Raw genomic sequence first — 12,118 nt, 5'->3', positions numbered from 1 at the left:
CCTCTCACACCAGCAGTGAGAAAGCTGGCTCAAATCATCCATCATTCATTTCCTTAATTGTTCAATCTTAGTGTACCTGTAGGGCAGTTTCAGAATTGTTACCATATACCCCAGAAGAAACAACTGTATCAATTAGGGCACAGTGTCATTATGTGCTCTGCATTGGGTACAGTTTCTTTTCACTTTAATCTATAGACTCCACTCATTTCCAAAGCTATTCAGGTCAGCAACTTTCTCCTCCCACATTTTCAATGAGGATATTTCATATATTTGTAATACAGTTAGATTCTTTTGTCATACTCTGTATTCCATCCTGGGATCCCCAACTTCCTAAATCTTTTTTTTTTTTTTTAATTTGCATTCATTAAGGTGCACTCTTTTTGCTGTGAAGTTCTATGGGTTTTGACAAATGCATGTCATGTATTCATTACACATATGATTCACTACAGCATCATGCAGAACAGGTTCACCAGCATCTTCAGTATTATACCTATTCAACTCTTCCTGAACCCCTTGATCTGTTTACAGATTTTATGCCTTTCCCAAAACGTCGTAGAAGTGGAATCATACATCATGTAGCCTTTTCAGGCAGACTTTTTTCAGATAGCAATATGCCCATACTTCCTTTTTACCTTTCATTCAATAGCTAGCTACCATGGGGTGGAAACAAGTCCCTACAAAGAAAATTTTAAGAAGTCTTAATTAAGCTATGATTTTTTTTTTTGCACATTTTGAAGCTTTTGATACATACTGATGTTTTACAGAAAGGCCCTCTACGCTCCTGGCATCACTGGGTATTACTTTTTTTTTAAGGTTTTTATTTTAATTCCAGTGTAGTTAATATAGAGTGTTATGTTAATTACAATATAGTGATGTTAGTATACAATATATGTGTATATGTATATATATATGTATATCTATTAGTATACAATATAGTGATTCAATACTTCATAAATCATGACTGGGTATCAATCACTATTAAAAGTATTTGCCATTTTCATACTAAAGAATGACAGTTTGTAGTTTTTTTAAATATAAATTTATATGACAATTAGTGATTGAACTTTTAAAATATTTTTATTAGCCATTATTTTCTTTCTCTGTAAATTTCCTACTTATATCATTTGCCTATTATTTCCATAAGGAGTACTTAACTTTTTATTGAATTATAGAAGTTTTTATGCATGAAAGATATCAACCATTGCTATAGATATACGAAATTATCTTTCTGGCAGCAAAATAGCCCATCATATGAGTGCATCAAAATTTTGTAATCATTCCCTGATTATTGAACGTTAGGTTGTTTCCAAATTTTTATTTTTCTTTTCTCTCTTTCCTTCATCTCTCCTTCCTTCCTTTCTTCTTTTCTTCCTTCTTTCTTCTCATTCTTCCTTCCTGCTATTATAAAAAAACACAATAAGCATTTTTGCATACATATGTCTAAATTTCTAGTTATTTCCCTAAGAGATGTTCCTGGAAGTGAAATTACAGGGCATAAGAGTATGAATATTTTAAAATTTTTGATACATAAAGTTATTTTTCAGAAAGAACCAACCAATTTATATTCCCATTACTAACATATTGGGATCCCCAGGTCAAGACACCTTCATAAAGACAAATGGTTCCTTAAAAGCAGAACTACCATATGTTCCAGCAATTTCACTCCTGGGTATCCTTCCCTCCTTCCTTCTCCAAAGAAAATGAAAACAGGACATTAAAGAGATAGCTGCACTCCCATATTTATCACAGCATTATTTAAAATAGCCAAGATGTGGAAACAATCTAAGTGTCCACCAATAGAGGAATGGATAAAGAAGACATGTAAATATATACAGTGGAATATTATTCAGCAATGACAAAGAAGCAAATCCTGCCATTTGCAACACATGGATGGACCTTAAGGGCATTATGCTAAGTGAGATAAGTCAGACAGACAAAGACGAATAATGTATGATATTACTTAAATGTGGCATCTAAAAATGTCAAACTTATAAAAACAGAGTAGAATGGTGGTTACCACAGGATGGGGGAATTGGGGAGATGCTGTTTAAGGGTAAAAACTTGCAACCAGTAGATAAATAGGTCCTGGAGATCTAATGCACAGCATAGTAATTATATACAACAATACTATATTATAAACATCAAAGTTGCTAAGAGTTCCATCTTAATTGTTTCCACCACAAAAAAGAAATGATAATTATGTGATGTAATAGAGCTGTTAGATAAGGCTATGGTGGTAATCATATTGCAATATATAAATGCATCATATCAACACATTATACACCTTAAATGTACACAATGTTATATGTCAATTATATCTCAATAAAAATAAATTTTAAAAAATAGAAGAAAAATTATTCCCTTTGCACATACCTGGCTCTTCCCAAGGGATGCCCTTCTGGTCTTGGAGAAAGCCCAGAGGATTTAAGCCTGTTCAGATAAATCCAGAAGTCCTACAGTAGTCTTTTCAGTTAGCATGTGTAATTAAGAACTTGTTGTATTGACATACCTACAGCTGCTTGTTACAAGATTCATTCTATTCCATTTCATCATTTTTTTGTAACTACCAGATAAGACAAGAATACATTTTATTTTATTTGTTTTAAGTAGGCCCCATGGCCAGCATGGAGCCCATTGTGGGGCTTGAACTCACGACCCCGAGATCAAGACCTCAACCGTGATCAAGAGTTGGACACTTAACCAAGTGAGCCACCCAGACCCCCCCCCAAGAATGCATTTATTTTAATTAATTAAGTAATTAATTAGATTTTATTTATTTATTTGAGAGAGAGAGAGCACGAATGGTGGGGAGGGGCAGAGGGAGAGGGAGAAACAGATCTCCTAAGCAGGGATTCCCCCCCCACCCCGACTCGGGGCCCAATCCCAGGACCCTAAGACCATGACCTGAGCTGAAGACAGACACTTAACTGACTGAGCCACCTAGGTGCCTCAAGAATGCATTTTAAATTGAATAGGGACATATTGACAGCAAACAACAGCATACTTGTTAAATACACTTGTCTAGGAAAGATATAGACTAAGAAATAATTAAAGAAATTCAATCCTAGTACTGAAAGAAATACAAAGTTTCTAGCATTTGGTAAAATTGTCATGTTAGATAAAGTCAAATAAATGACCTTTTCATGATTAAACACTTGTGGAATCACTGAATAGAGTCAAAAGGTTTATACACAGGCTATTTCTTATATTATTAATGCTCTTCTACTTATTTCTTCGAGGAAATAGTACTCAATTATGACATTTCATAGAGAAGTAAAACTTTGACCTCAATATAGAAACACAATGGAAAGGAGATATGAGAAAGGGAAAAGAAAAGGCAAAAAATCCCTACCAAATATTATTTTTCTATACCAGATTTTTTCTCCTTTTTCTAAGTAAGCTCTACACCCAATGTGGGGCTTGAACTCACAACCCTGAGATCAAGGGTCACATTCTCTACTGACTGAGCCAGCCAGGCACTCCCTCTATATCAAATTTTTAATCATACCTAAAGGTTCACCACTTATAACATTTTCTATGCATTTTAGATAACCTCATAAAATTATGTAAATATGCTTTAGCAGGATGTCAATGTTGGCTTAACTGTAGAAACACAATCTAAGCATTGCCTAGAACCATGAAATTCTGTTTCAACTGTCAGGTATAATAATAATTACTATTTGTTAGGATCTTCCTATAGGATCTAGTAAGTGCTATACACGTGTTCTCAACTAATCATCACAGCAATTGTGGAATGGGATTACCAAAAGCAAGACCTGAGACTAGAAATTGTGTGCAAATAGATTATTTGGGAGGTGATTCCAGGAAGCACAAAGCAGAGGGTGGGAAAAGTGAGACAGGTAGGTGAGAAAAGCCAATACGGGGTTGATTAATGAGCTGGTTACCACTGTGGGGAACAGGGGCTCCATCTAGTTGGAGACACACTGAGGAACTCGCTGATGTGTCCCACATTGCCCCACTAAGAGTCAAGAAGACTCTCTCACTTGTGGAGGTTTGCACTTGGGGACATGAACTCCCTGTACTTCTGGGCTGTGCAAGGCCCTGTGCCCCAGAAAAAGCCCAGGGGCAGTGAAGGAGATGGAGGCAGGCTCAGACGGTAGGCAGCGGACAGAGCCAGGGAGCTGTCCCGTGCAGTGGCAGTGGGCTGAGGGGCAATGGGCCATGGTATCAACAATGTCTATTATAGGGCGCCTGGGTGGCTCAGTTGGTTGGGTGACTGCCTTCGGCTCAGGTTGTGGTCCTGGAGTCCTTGGGATCGAGTCCCAAGTCGGGCTCCCAGCTCAGCGGGAAGCCTGCTTCTCCCTCTGACCCTCTCCCCTCTCATGTTGTAAAAAAAAAAAAAAAAAAAGTTATAGTATTATTAGCCTGGCTTTGTAGTTAATAAGCTGGAATTCAGAAAGGTTACCTGCCCAAGGTTACACTGCAAGCAAGGGGCGGATCTGGAGATCCATTTAGTGTGACTACAATCCCATGCTTGGGACTACTCCTACAGCATGTGCGTGTTGTAGGCACACCCTGAAGATTATGGAATTCATCACAGAAATTTGGAGCCGGGAAGTACTTAAAGATTCTTGAGTCTGTTCCCCAGGAATCAGGAAGGCTACATTAACTTGTAAGTCTGAGATTATAGAGCTGTATGGTTTCAGAGTAGGACCTAGAACCAACACCTTCGATTTCCATACAGTGCTCCTTCCACTACACCGCACATCTCTTTTTGTAAATATATTTAACTCATTAAGAAAATAAAAAGATACATATGTATTTTTATTACAAATATAATACACATTACACTTGAAAGTTACAATTACAGAATGGCTTCATTTCTTGTAAATAGTATCATGAGCCCTGCCTGGAAGAATCTTAAAGATGATTACATATTTGATTATTTCTCTTCTTGTTGCCTAATACTTTCTCCTATGAAGTCATTTCCTGAATAAAAGTATTGAAGCTGCAATTAAATTAGCAATTAAAAATAAATGAACTACTTACTTGTTACAGTCTCCGGGAACCACTTTGGACGAACTAAATAAAGTGTTATTTAGTTAGCAAATTAAAAGTTATCTACATAATTTTATTCATGTTCACCATTTCCTCAAGGTGCTATGAACAGAGACTTCTGTAGTTTTAAAATATTAGGAAAGTAACATAAGATGTTTTCTCTAGTACAAAGGCAACCTTTAAAGACCCATCATAAGACTGTAACTGCAATCTTTTAAAATGAGAAAAAAAATGTCTTATACCATTTTTATCATGATTTGAGTAACTAATTCAATGAAGTAAATATTCTCTTGTGAAATAACAAGAAAACCATTGCTTGTGTCCAGGGGGGAGACAAACCTCTCATTAAAATTTTTACTTATGAATTAATGCCGTATGTGGAGAGTCTGATTTAGTAAGATCAGTCACACATATGATAATGATATGATTCCTCATAAGAAAGGCCCTGTGTTCACATACATTGACTAGCTATTTTCTGTCCTGTTTTTGCAGTGACTATTTTTAAAAGTCCTCTCATTATTTATATTCATTTTATAAATATTTAGTTTACATGATGCCACATGAATTGCTTTGAAGCTTAGAGTGATGCAATTTTTTTCATAATGAACTGTTTCTTGTCCCTTTAAAATTCTGGAGCCTTTCTGCCATCATCTATATTAATTTCTAAGAATGTCCTTCTTCCTATCTGGGAGTGGAGGGTACAAAAGGAGGAGACCAGAGAGGAAGGGAGGGTGCAGAGCAAGTAGGGACATAATCCACTTTCCCAAAAGAATCAATGGAATAAAATATCTACTGAAAGAAATATGTGTTGCATTCAGACTTATTTGGATAGCAGTAGCTGTTTTGTTTCAAGATCCAGGGAAATTTCTCCTGATGGAAATGTATTTACTCATATCGCTAAAAGAGAGCTCTAATTTCATCCTTTCACCTTCAGACACATCTGCCGCTAGATAATTTTGGGTAAACAGGCCTCTATATCTTTGAAAAAGTTGATAAGAAAATAAGTGTCTTTTGAAAAGTACCCCTCGTAAACATTTGTATTGTAAAGTACAATTCAACTCTAAAAATGTCAATACTTTTATCTCTCACTTGAAGAAGTGCCCCAAAGTAGCACGATTACTACCTTCTATCTATATGCAAAGTTTGGTGCTTTTGTACTAAGTACCTCCCTGTAGTGTTCTCAAACGTTTTAGATCATGGCCCACTTGGTAAATGCCACCTTCCCTAGTGCAATCCAACAATTCCCCAGCACCAAATGGGCACCTAACAATTCCATTCACATCTGACACCATGTGGGCCCCACAGGTTAGGGGCTCAGTCCCACAAGACTGCCCCCACTGCTGCAAGTCCAGAGGGCTGCCTGTACTTGATAGACCACCTTGACTACAAATCTGTGGCTTTCTAGGATCTCCCCTTGAGGTTTCAAAATTCCCTGGAATAACTCAAAGAACTCAGGAAAGCACTATACTTTTAATTACTGTTTTGTTTTTTTTTTTAGATTTTATTTATTCATTTGAGACACAGAGATAGAGAGAGAGAGAGAGCATGAGCAGGGGGGGAGGCAGAGGGAGAGGGAGAAGCAGGCTCCCCGCTAAGCCAGGAGCCCGACGTGGGGCTTGATCCCAGGACCCTGGAATCATGACCCGAGCCGAAGGCAGACGCTTAACCATCTGAGTCACCCAGGCGCCCCTTAATTACTGTTTTATTATAAGGGATACAACTCAGGATCGGCCAAACAGAAGAGACACATAAGACCAGGTCTGAAATGGGAAAGGCTGGAAGCTTGTGCCACCCTCCGGGTACACTGATATATTCACCAACCAGGAAGCTCTCTGAACCTCTTTAGAGTTTTCAACAAGGCTTCATTATTGCATAGATATGATTGATTACGTCACGGCTATGTGATTGGACTCAGTTTCCCCATACAATTGGCAGTCACTCATCATTCCCGCCTCCCCCAGCCACCAGTAACTTACTTTCTGTCCCTATGGATTTGCCTACACTGCCCATTTTGTATAAATGGAATCATACAGTAAATGGTCTTCTGTGATTGGCTTTTTTCAACCAGCATACTATTTTCAAGGCTCATCCATGTAGCATGAATCTTTACTTCCTTCCTTTTTACTGAGTACTAATATTCCATCCCATTGGGATAGATCACATTTTGTTTATCCATTTATCCGCTGACGGACAGCAGAGCTGTCGCTGCCTTCTGGCTATCATGAATAATGTTGCTATGAACATTCAGGTACAAGTTTTTATGTGACCATGTTTTCATTTCTCTTGCATATATGAGTAGGACTAGAGTTGCTGTGTCACATGGTATCTCTATATTTAACCTTTTGAAGAGTTGCCCTCTGGCGGTCGTCAGTTTGTTCTCTGTATTTATGGGGTTTGTTTCTGCTTTTTGTTTGTATATTCATTTGCTTTGCTGCCCTAGCTCCAATTTCCAAAAACCAGGGAAAAGATTTTATTTGGCCTGGCATGGGTCAATTCTTCCTTCCCCCCAGCTGGAATGCAGATGTGATGGATGGTGCTGGAATAGCCATCTAGACTGTGACTTCGAAATCCTACTTGAGAAATGGTGGCACAAGATGGGAGGAATGTGGGTATATGATGATTGCACACTATCATACCAACTCTGGGCTGCCCGTGGTCCTGGGTAAAGAAAGAAACTTTTATCTTTTTTTTTTTTTTAATTCATGAGAGACAGAGAGATATAGATAGAGGGAGGCAGAGGGAGAGGGAAAAGCAGGCTTCCCGCTGAGCAGGGAGCCCGATGCGGGGCTGGATCCCAGGACCCTGGGATCATGACCTGAGCTGAAGGCAGACCCTTAACGGACTGTGCCACCCAGGCGTCCCTGAAACTTTTATCTTAATAAGTTACTGTGACTGGTTTTCTGTCACTCTTAGCTGAACTGAATCCTAACTAATAATCATATACTACGTGCCGGGTGCCAGGTACCATCCTACGAAAACACTACACGCCTCAACTCATTGATGCCCCACATCAAACCAATAAGGTAAGTACTCTGACTCTTACCACCTCCCCTCTTTTTGAGATAGAAAACTGAGGCTCAGAAAAATCAAATAACTTGCCCAAGTTCACACAGAGTACACACAAGAACAAATTGATAATGATGAAACTAAACTAATGGCAATATACAATTAATAAGCAAGAAGAACTATAATCAAAACCTCAGCTACCTCAATATACTCGTGATGATGCATAAGAAATTGGCCTTTTGAAATCTGAGGGAAATCCAACTATCTGCATATGTGCATTTGCCAAGCATTTTTGTGGCTGCCAGGCTTTTTAGTAGAGAGCTAAATTAGAATCTTTAGCACTCTTTAGATATGTGTCAATTGTAGTTTATAAACATCACATTTTAATGACTCATTTAGTAGATTACTAAGTAGCCCTTAGCTGCCTGCAAAAATAAAAATCTGTGGAATTACACATCTTTCCCATGTAACTAATGAAGACAGACGTTTGTTAAATTCACAGTCTGTCAGAGGGACCTACAGACCATACCTTGAGAATCATCCTGATAAAATGCTGGGGAATTAAGGCTCTTGCTTTAAATCTGTAGCCTTCTGTTTCTTGTTTCTTTATATCTCATATGTTTCTCTCTATCTCTTTCATATTTGTTTGAGATTTAAGATAATGAATGTTTTGAGATGATTAAGTTCAATTAACACTTGCAATACCCACTAATAGCAGCCGTATGGCATTAAGGACGAATAATGACTAAGAATCATTACTTCCTTTCTGGAGACTCATAATCCACTAGGAAGATGCTAACAAGATAAGAATAACCCAAGGCGAAAGGTACGTAATAGAGGTAAGTTCTAAAGGAATAGAGAGGAAAGGGATTATTTGTGCCTCTGGATGTTGGAGAAGTCTTGAACAATCATTAGGACCCTGCCAAATGGAGAAGAGAAGCCAGACTACAAAAAAGAGTAACAAAAGCACAAAGCTATAGGAAAAATGGAACAGGTTTAGGGAATGACATGTAGCCCAGGGCAATTTATTTATTTAAAACTATATGCAGCTTTCCATAATGAACATGTATTATCTTCATATAAGAATAAAGTAAAATTAGTTTAAAAAAATAAAAGTATATGCGGTGCTACTGTACTAATGTACATTATAAAAACAAAGATAAATATAAATTATAAGGAAAAAATAAGCAATTGTAAAGACATTGCTAATCATGACCACGGTGAGCATTAAGTAGTTAGAAACAGCGAGAACTGAAAGCTCGTGAATTTGTTTTCTAACTTTGGAATATCTAACACTATGAAACTGAGAAATTTATTTTTGCTTGGCTGGGGGCTTTACTTTCTCCAGGAGAGAAATATTAGGAAAGTTTCTAAGAGCTAATAAAAGCATGATACTCTACTTCAGAATGTTTATGAACCATCCTTCTATAAACACAAAAATTATAGTCACATCAGGTCCACGTGTATGTTGCTAAAAAAGAAAAAAAATGATATTGTTAATCATGATGGCTTTTAACACTATTACCAACTAACACTTCAAACCCCGATTTCACACTTAAGGAGCAGCTCATCATTTAAAATAGAAAATATAAATCTCCCTTTCAAATGTTCTTTACAATAATCTTAAATTAGGGGGCCAATTCTTGTCAGATGTGGTTAGATGGCCACTATTTTAATCTAAGGCTGCTTAAGGCTCATACTAGGTGTAACAAATTTTAAGCCAGTCCCTTAGGCTTAAAATTTAGTATTATCTTTAATTTGTAGTTTCTTTTGAGAATTCTTTTAAATTCTTTTAAATCATTTGCCCTCTTGGGGGAGAATTTAAAACTAGATAATATAATCTGTAAATCCACTCAAAAAGCATACAGATACCAATAAAGTTATAGTATAAACTGAAAGCAAACAGGTGAGGATGCCACCATCAAGCCCTTCCAGCTGTAGCGTCTTCCCTTAGGGTACTGCCCTTACTGCCTACAACATGAGATAGTCCGAGTAAGAACCATGCCCATCTAGATATGTGTGAGGCATTTCCCTCACTAGTGTATACATGCAGTGAGCACAGTACTAGATACACAGTAGGCATTCAACACACATGTGTTGAGTGAATGAATAGGGAAGAAAGGTAGATCTTTATAGGTAGATCTTAAAGACCTTGATCTTGTAAGCAATGAAGAACTATTGCAGAGTTGTTTTGGAGCTTTTTTGTTATTGTTTTAACATAAGAATGGCATGATCGGATCTAGTTTTTAGGCTTATAAGATGAGCAGGAGGATTGGACTGGAGGTGAAGAGAGAAGACTAGGGATTTGAGATAAATTTCAGGAGATGGAGTTGATAGGACTTGCTGACTAATTGGCAGCGGGGGGTGAGGGAAGCGTTTGGGATTAATTCAAGTTGTTTAGTTTGGATGCCTGTGAACTTGATAATATAGGAAGAGTGACTTTGGGGGAAGGAAAGGATAATGAGGGCTAGTATGGACCTACTGAATTTGGGCCTGGAGAGACACAGCAAAATGCTGGCAATATGAGACTAGATCTCAGGAGGAAGGCTCGGAAGGAATGACCCATTTCAAAGTGATAATTAAAACAATATTTGATGATGAGATTTCTCCCAAAGAGAGGATATATTTGAAAGACAAGTTCATCCTATTGCTTCTCAGCTTTAAAACTATTGGACATCCATGATCTAAAAGATAAAATCCAAATGTCTTAAATTAATACTCAAAACCCTCCTTGGTCTTTTGCCAACCTATCTCTTGTTCAGTCTTTTATTCAACCTACCAGCTTTTACAAAGAGCCTGGGTGTGCCATGGTGTTTGCTGGGGACAGAGAGATGACTAAGTCTTGGTCGATGGCCTGGGGGAGGTCTACTGGGGAAGAGGGACAATAAAACAGAATATTAGGAGGGGCATGTTCTGGGCCTAGGAGTATGGCTCCCTTGACTGGGCAACAATTGAGCTGAATCTTGAAGGAAATTTAAGTTATAGCTAAAATAAAGGGAGAAAGGGTGGATGTGGAGACAGACATTCCAGAACTTCTTCCTGTTCCCTTGTGTAGTGGGTTGAATGATGGGCCTCAAAAAGATATGTCCAAATCCCTGCAACCTGTGGATGTGACCTTATTTGTAAAAAGGTGAAGGTTTGCAGATGTAATTAAATTAAGGATGTTATGACCAGATCCTTCTGGATTATCTGAGCAGAGCCTAAATCTAATGACAAATATCCTTGTAAGAGACAGAAGAAGAGAAACCATACAGAAGAAGAGAAGGCTCTGTGAAGACAGAGCCGGAGATTGGAGTGATGTGGCCACAAGCCTAAGAAGCCAAGGAATGCGGATCGTTAGCCAGGAGCTGGACGAGGAGAAGGATGCTCTCCTAGAGACTCCAGAAGGAGTGCCACTCTGCCAACACCTTGATTCCCAATGTCTGGCCTCCAGAACTGTGAGGGAATCAATTTCTGCTCTTCTAAGCCACCCAGGTTGTGATAATGCATCACAGCAGCCCAGGAAACTAATACTCCGTGTTCTTCCGAGTCCTCTGCACAACTAACTCTTTGCTAATGGCGAACAAGATGCAGTCCTTGTTCTGCGTGAGACGGCCACACAAAAATGAAAAAAGTATGTAAGTTACCTCTAATAGTGAGTGGTAGGTGCTCTGAAAGTTAAGCTCTGAATTCTATATTCAAATGTCCACTTGCCATCTCTACTTTAATGTCTAATGGGCATCTCAAACTTAATCTTCCCCAAATACAGATCCCTGGAGATGCCTGGAGGTGGGACACGGATCTATCCAAGATGATCAGGAAAGGCTCCGGGGGAGGTGACCTGTGCAGGAAGACGAGGATGAGCTAAAGCAGTGACTGAAGGAAGGGCAATTCCTAGCAAGGCGCTCATTTTTGGTTTTGGTTTTGTTTTGCTTTAGGAAGGAACACCGCCAGTGGAGGTAAAGAGAGGAAGAAGAGCAGCTTCAGGGCAGAAGGAGTCATGTCTCAGAGGAGCAGAAGTGCTCGAGGCAGCAGTGGGATGGCAACACAGGAAGCAGGGTCTTCGAAGGGAAACGGTGAAGTACACAGTAGAGGCTAAATGATGTCGACTGCA

Source organism: Phoca vitulina, unplaced genomic scaffold (genome assembly GCF_004348235.1).
Source record: "Phoca vitulina isolate PV1807 unplaced genomic scaffold, GSC_HSeal_1.0 scaffold3, whole genome shotgun sequence".
In the NCBI taxonomy this organism is placed as follows: domain Eukaryota; kingdom Metazoa; phylum Chordata; class Mammalia; order Carnivora; family Phocidae; genus Phoca; species Phoca vitulina.
The sequence above is the reverse complement of the archived record's forward strand: the minus strand, read 5'-3'. Positions refer to the sequence as shown.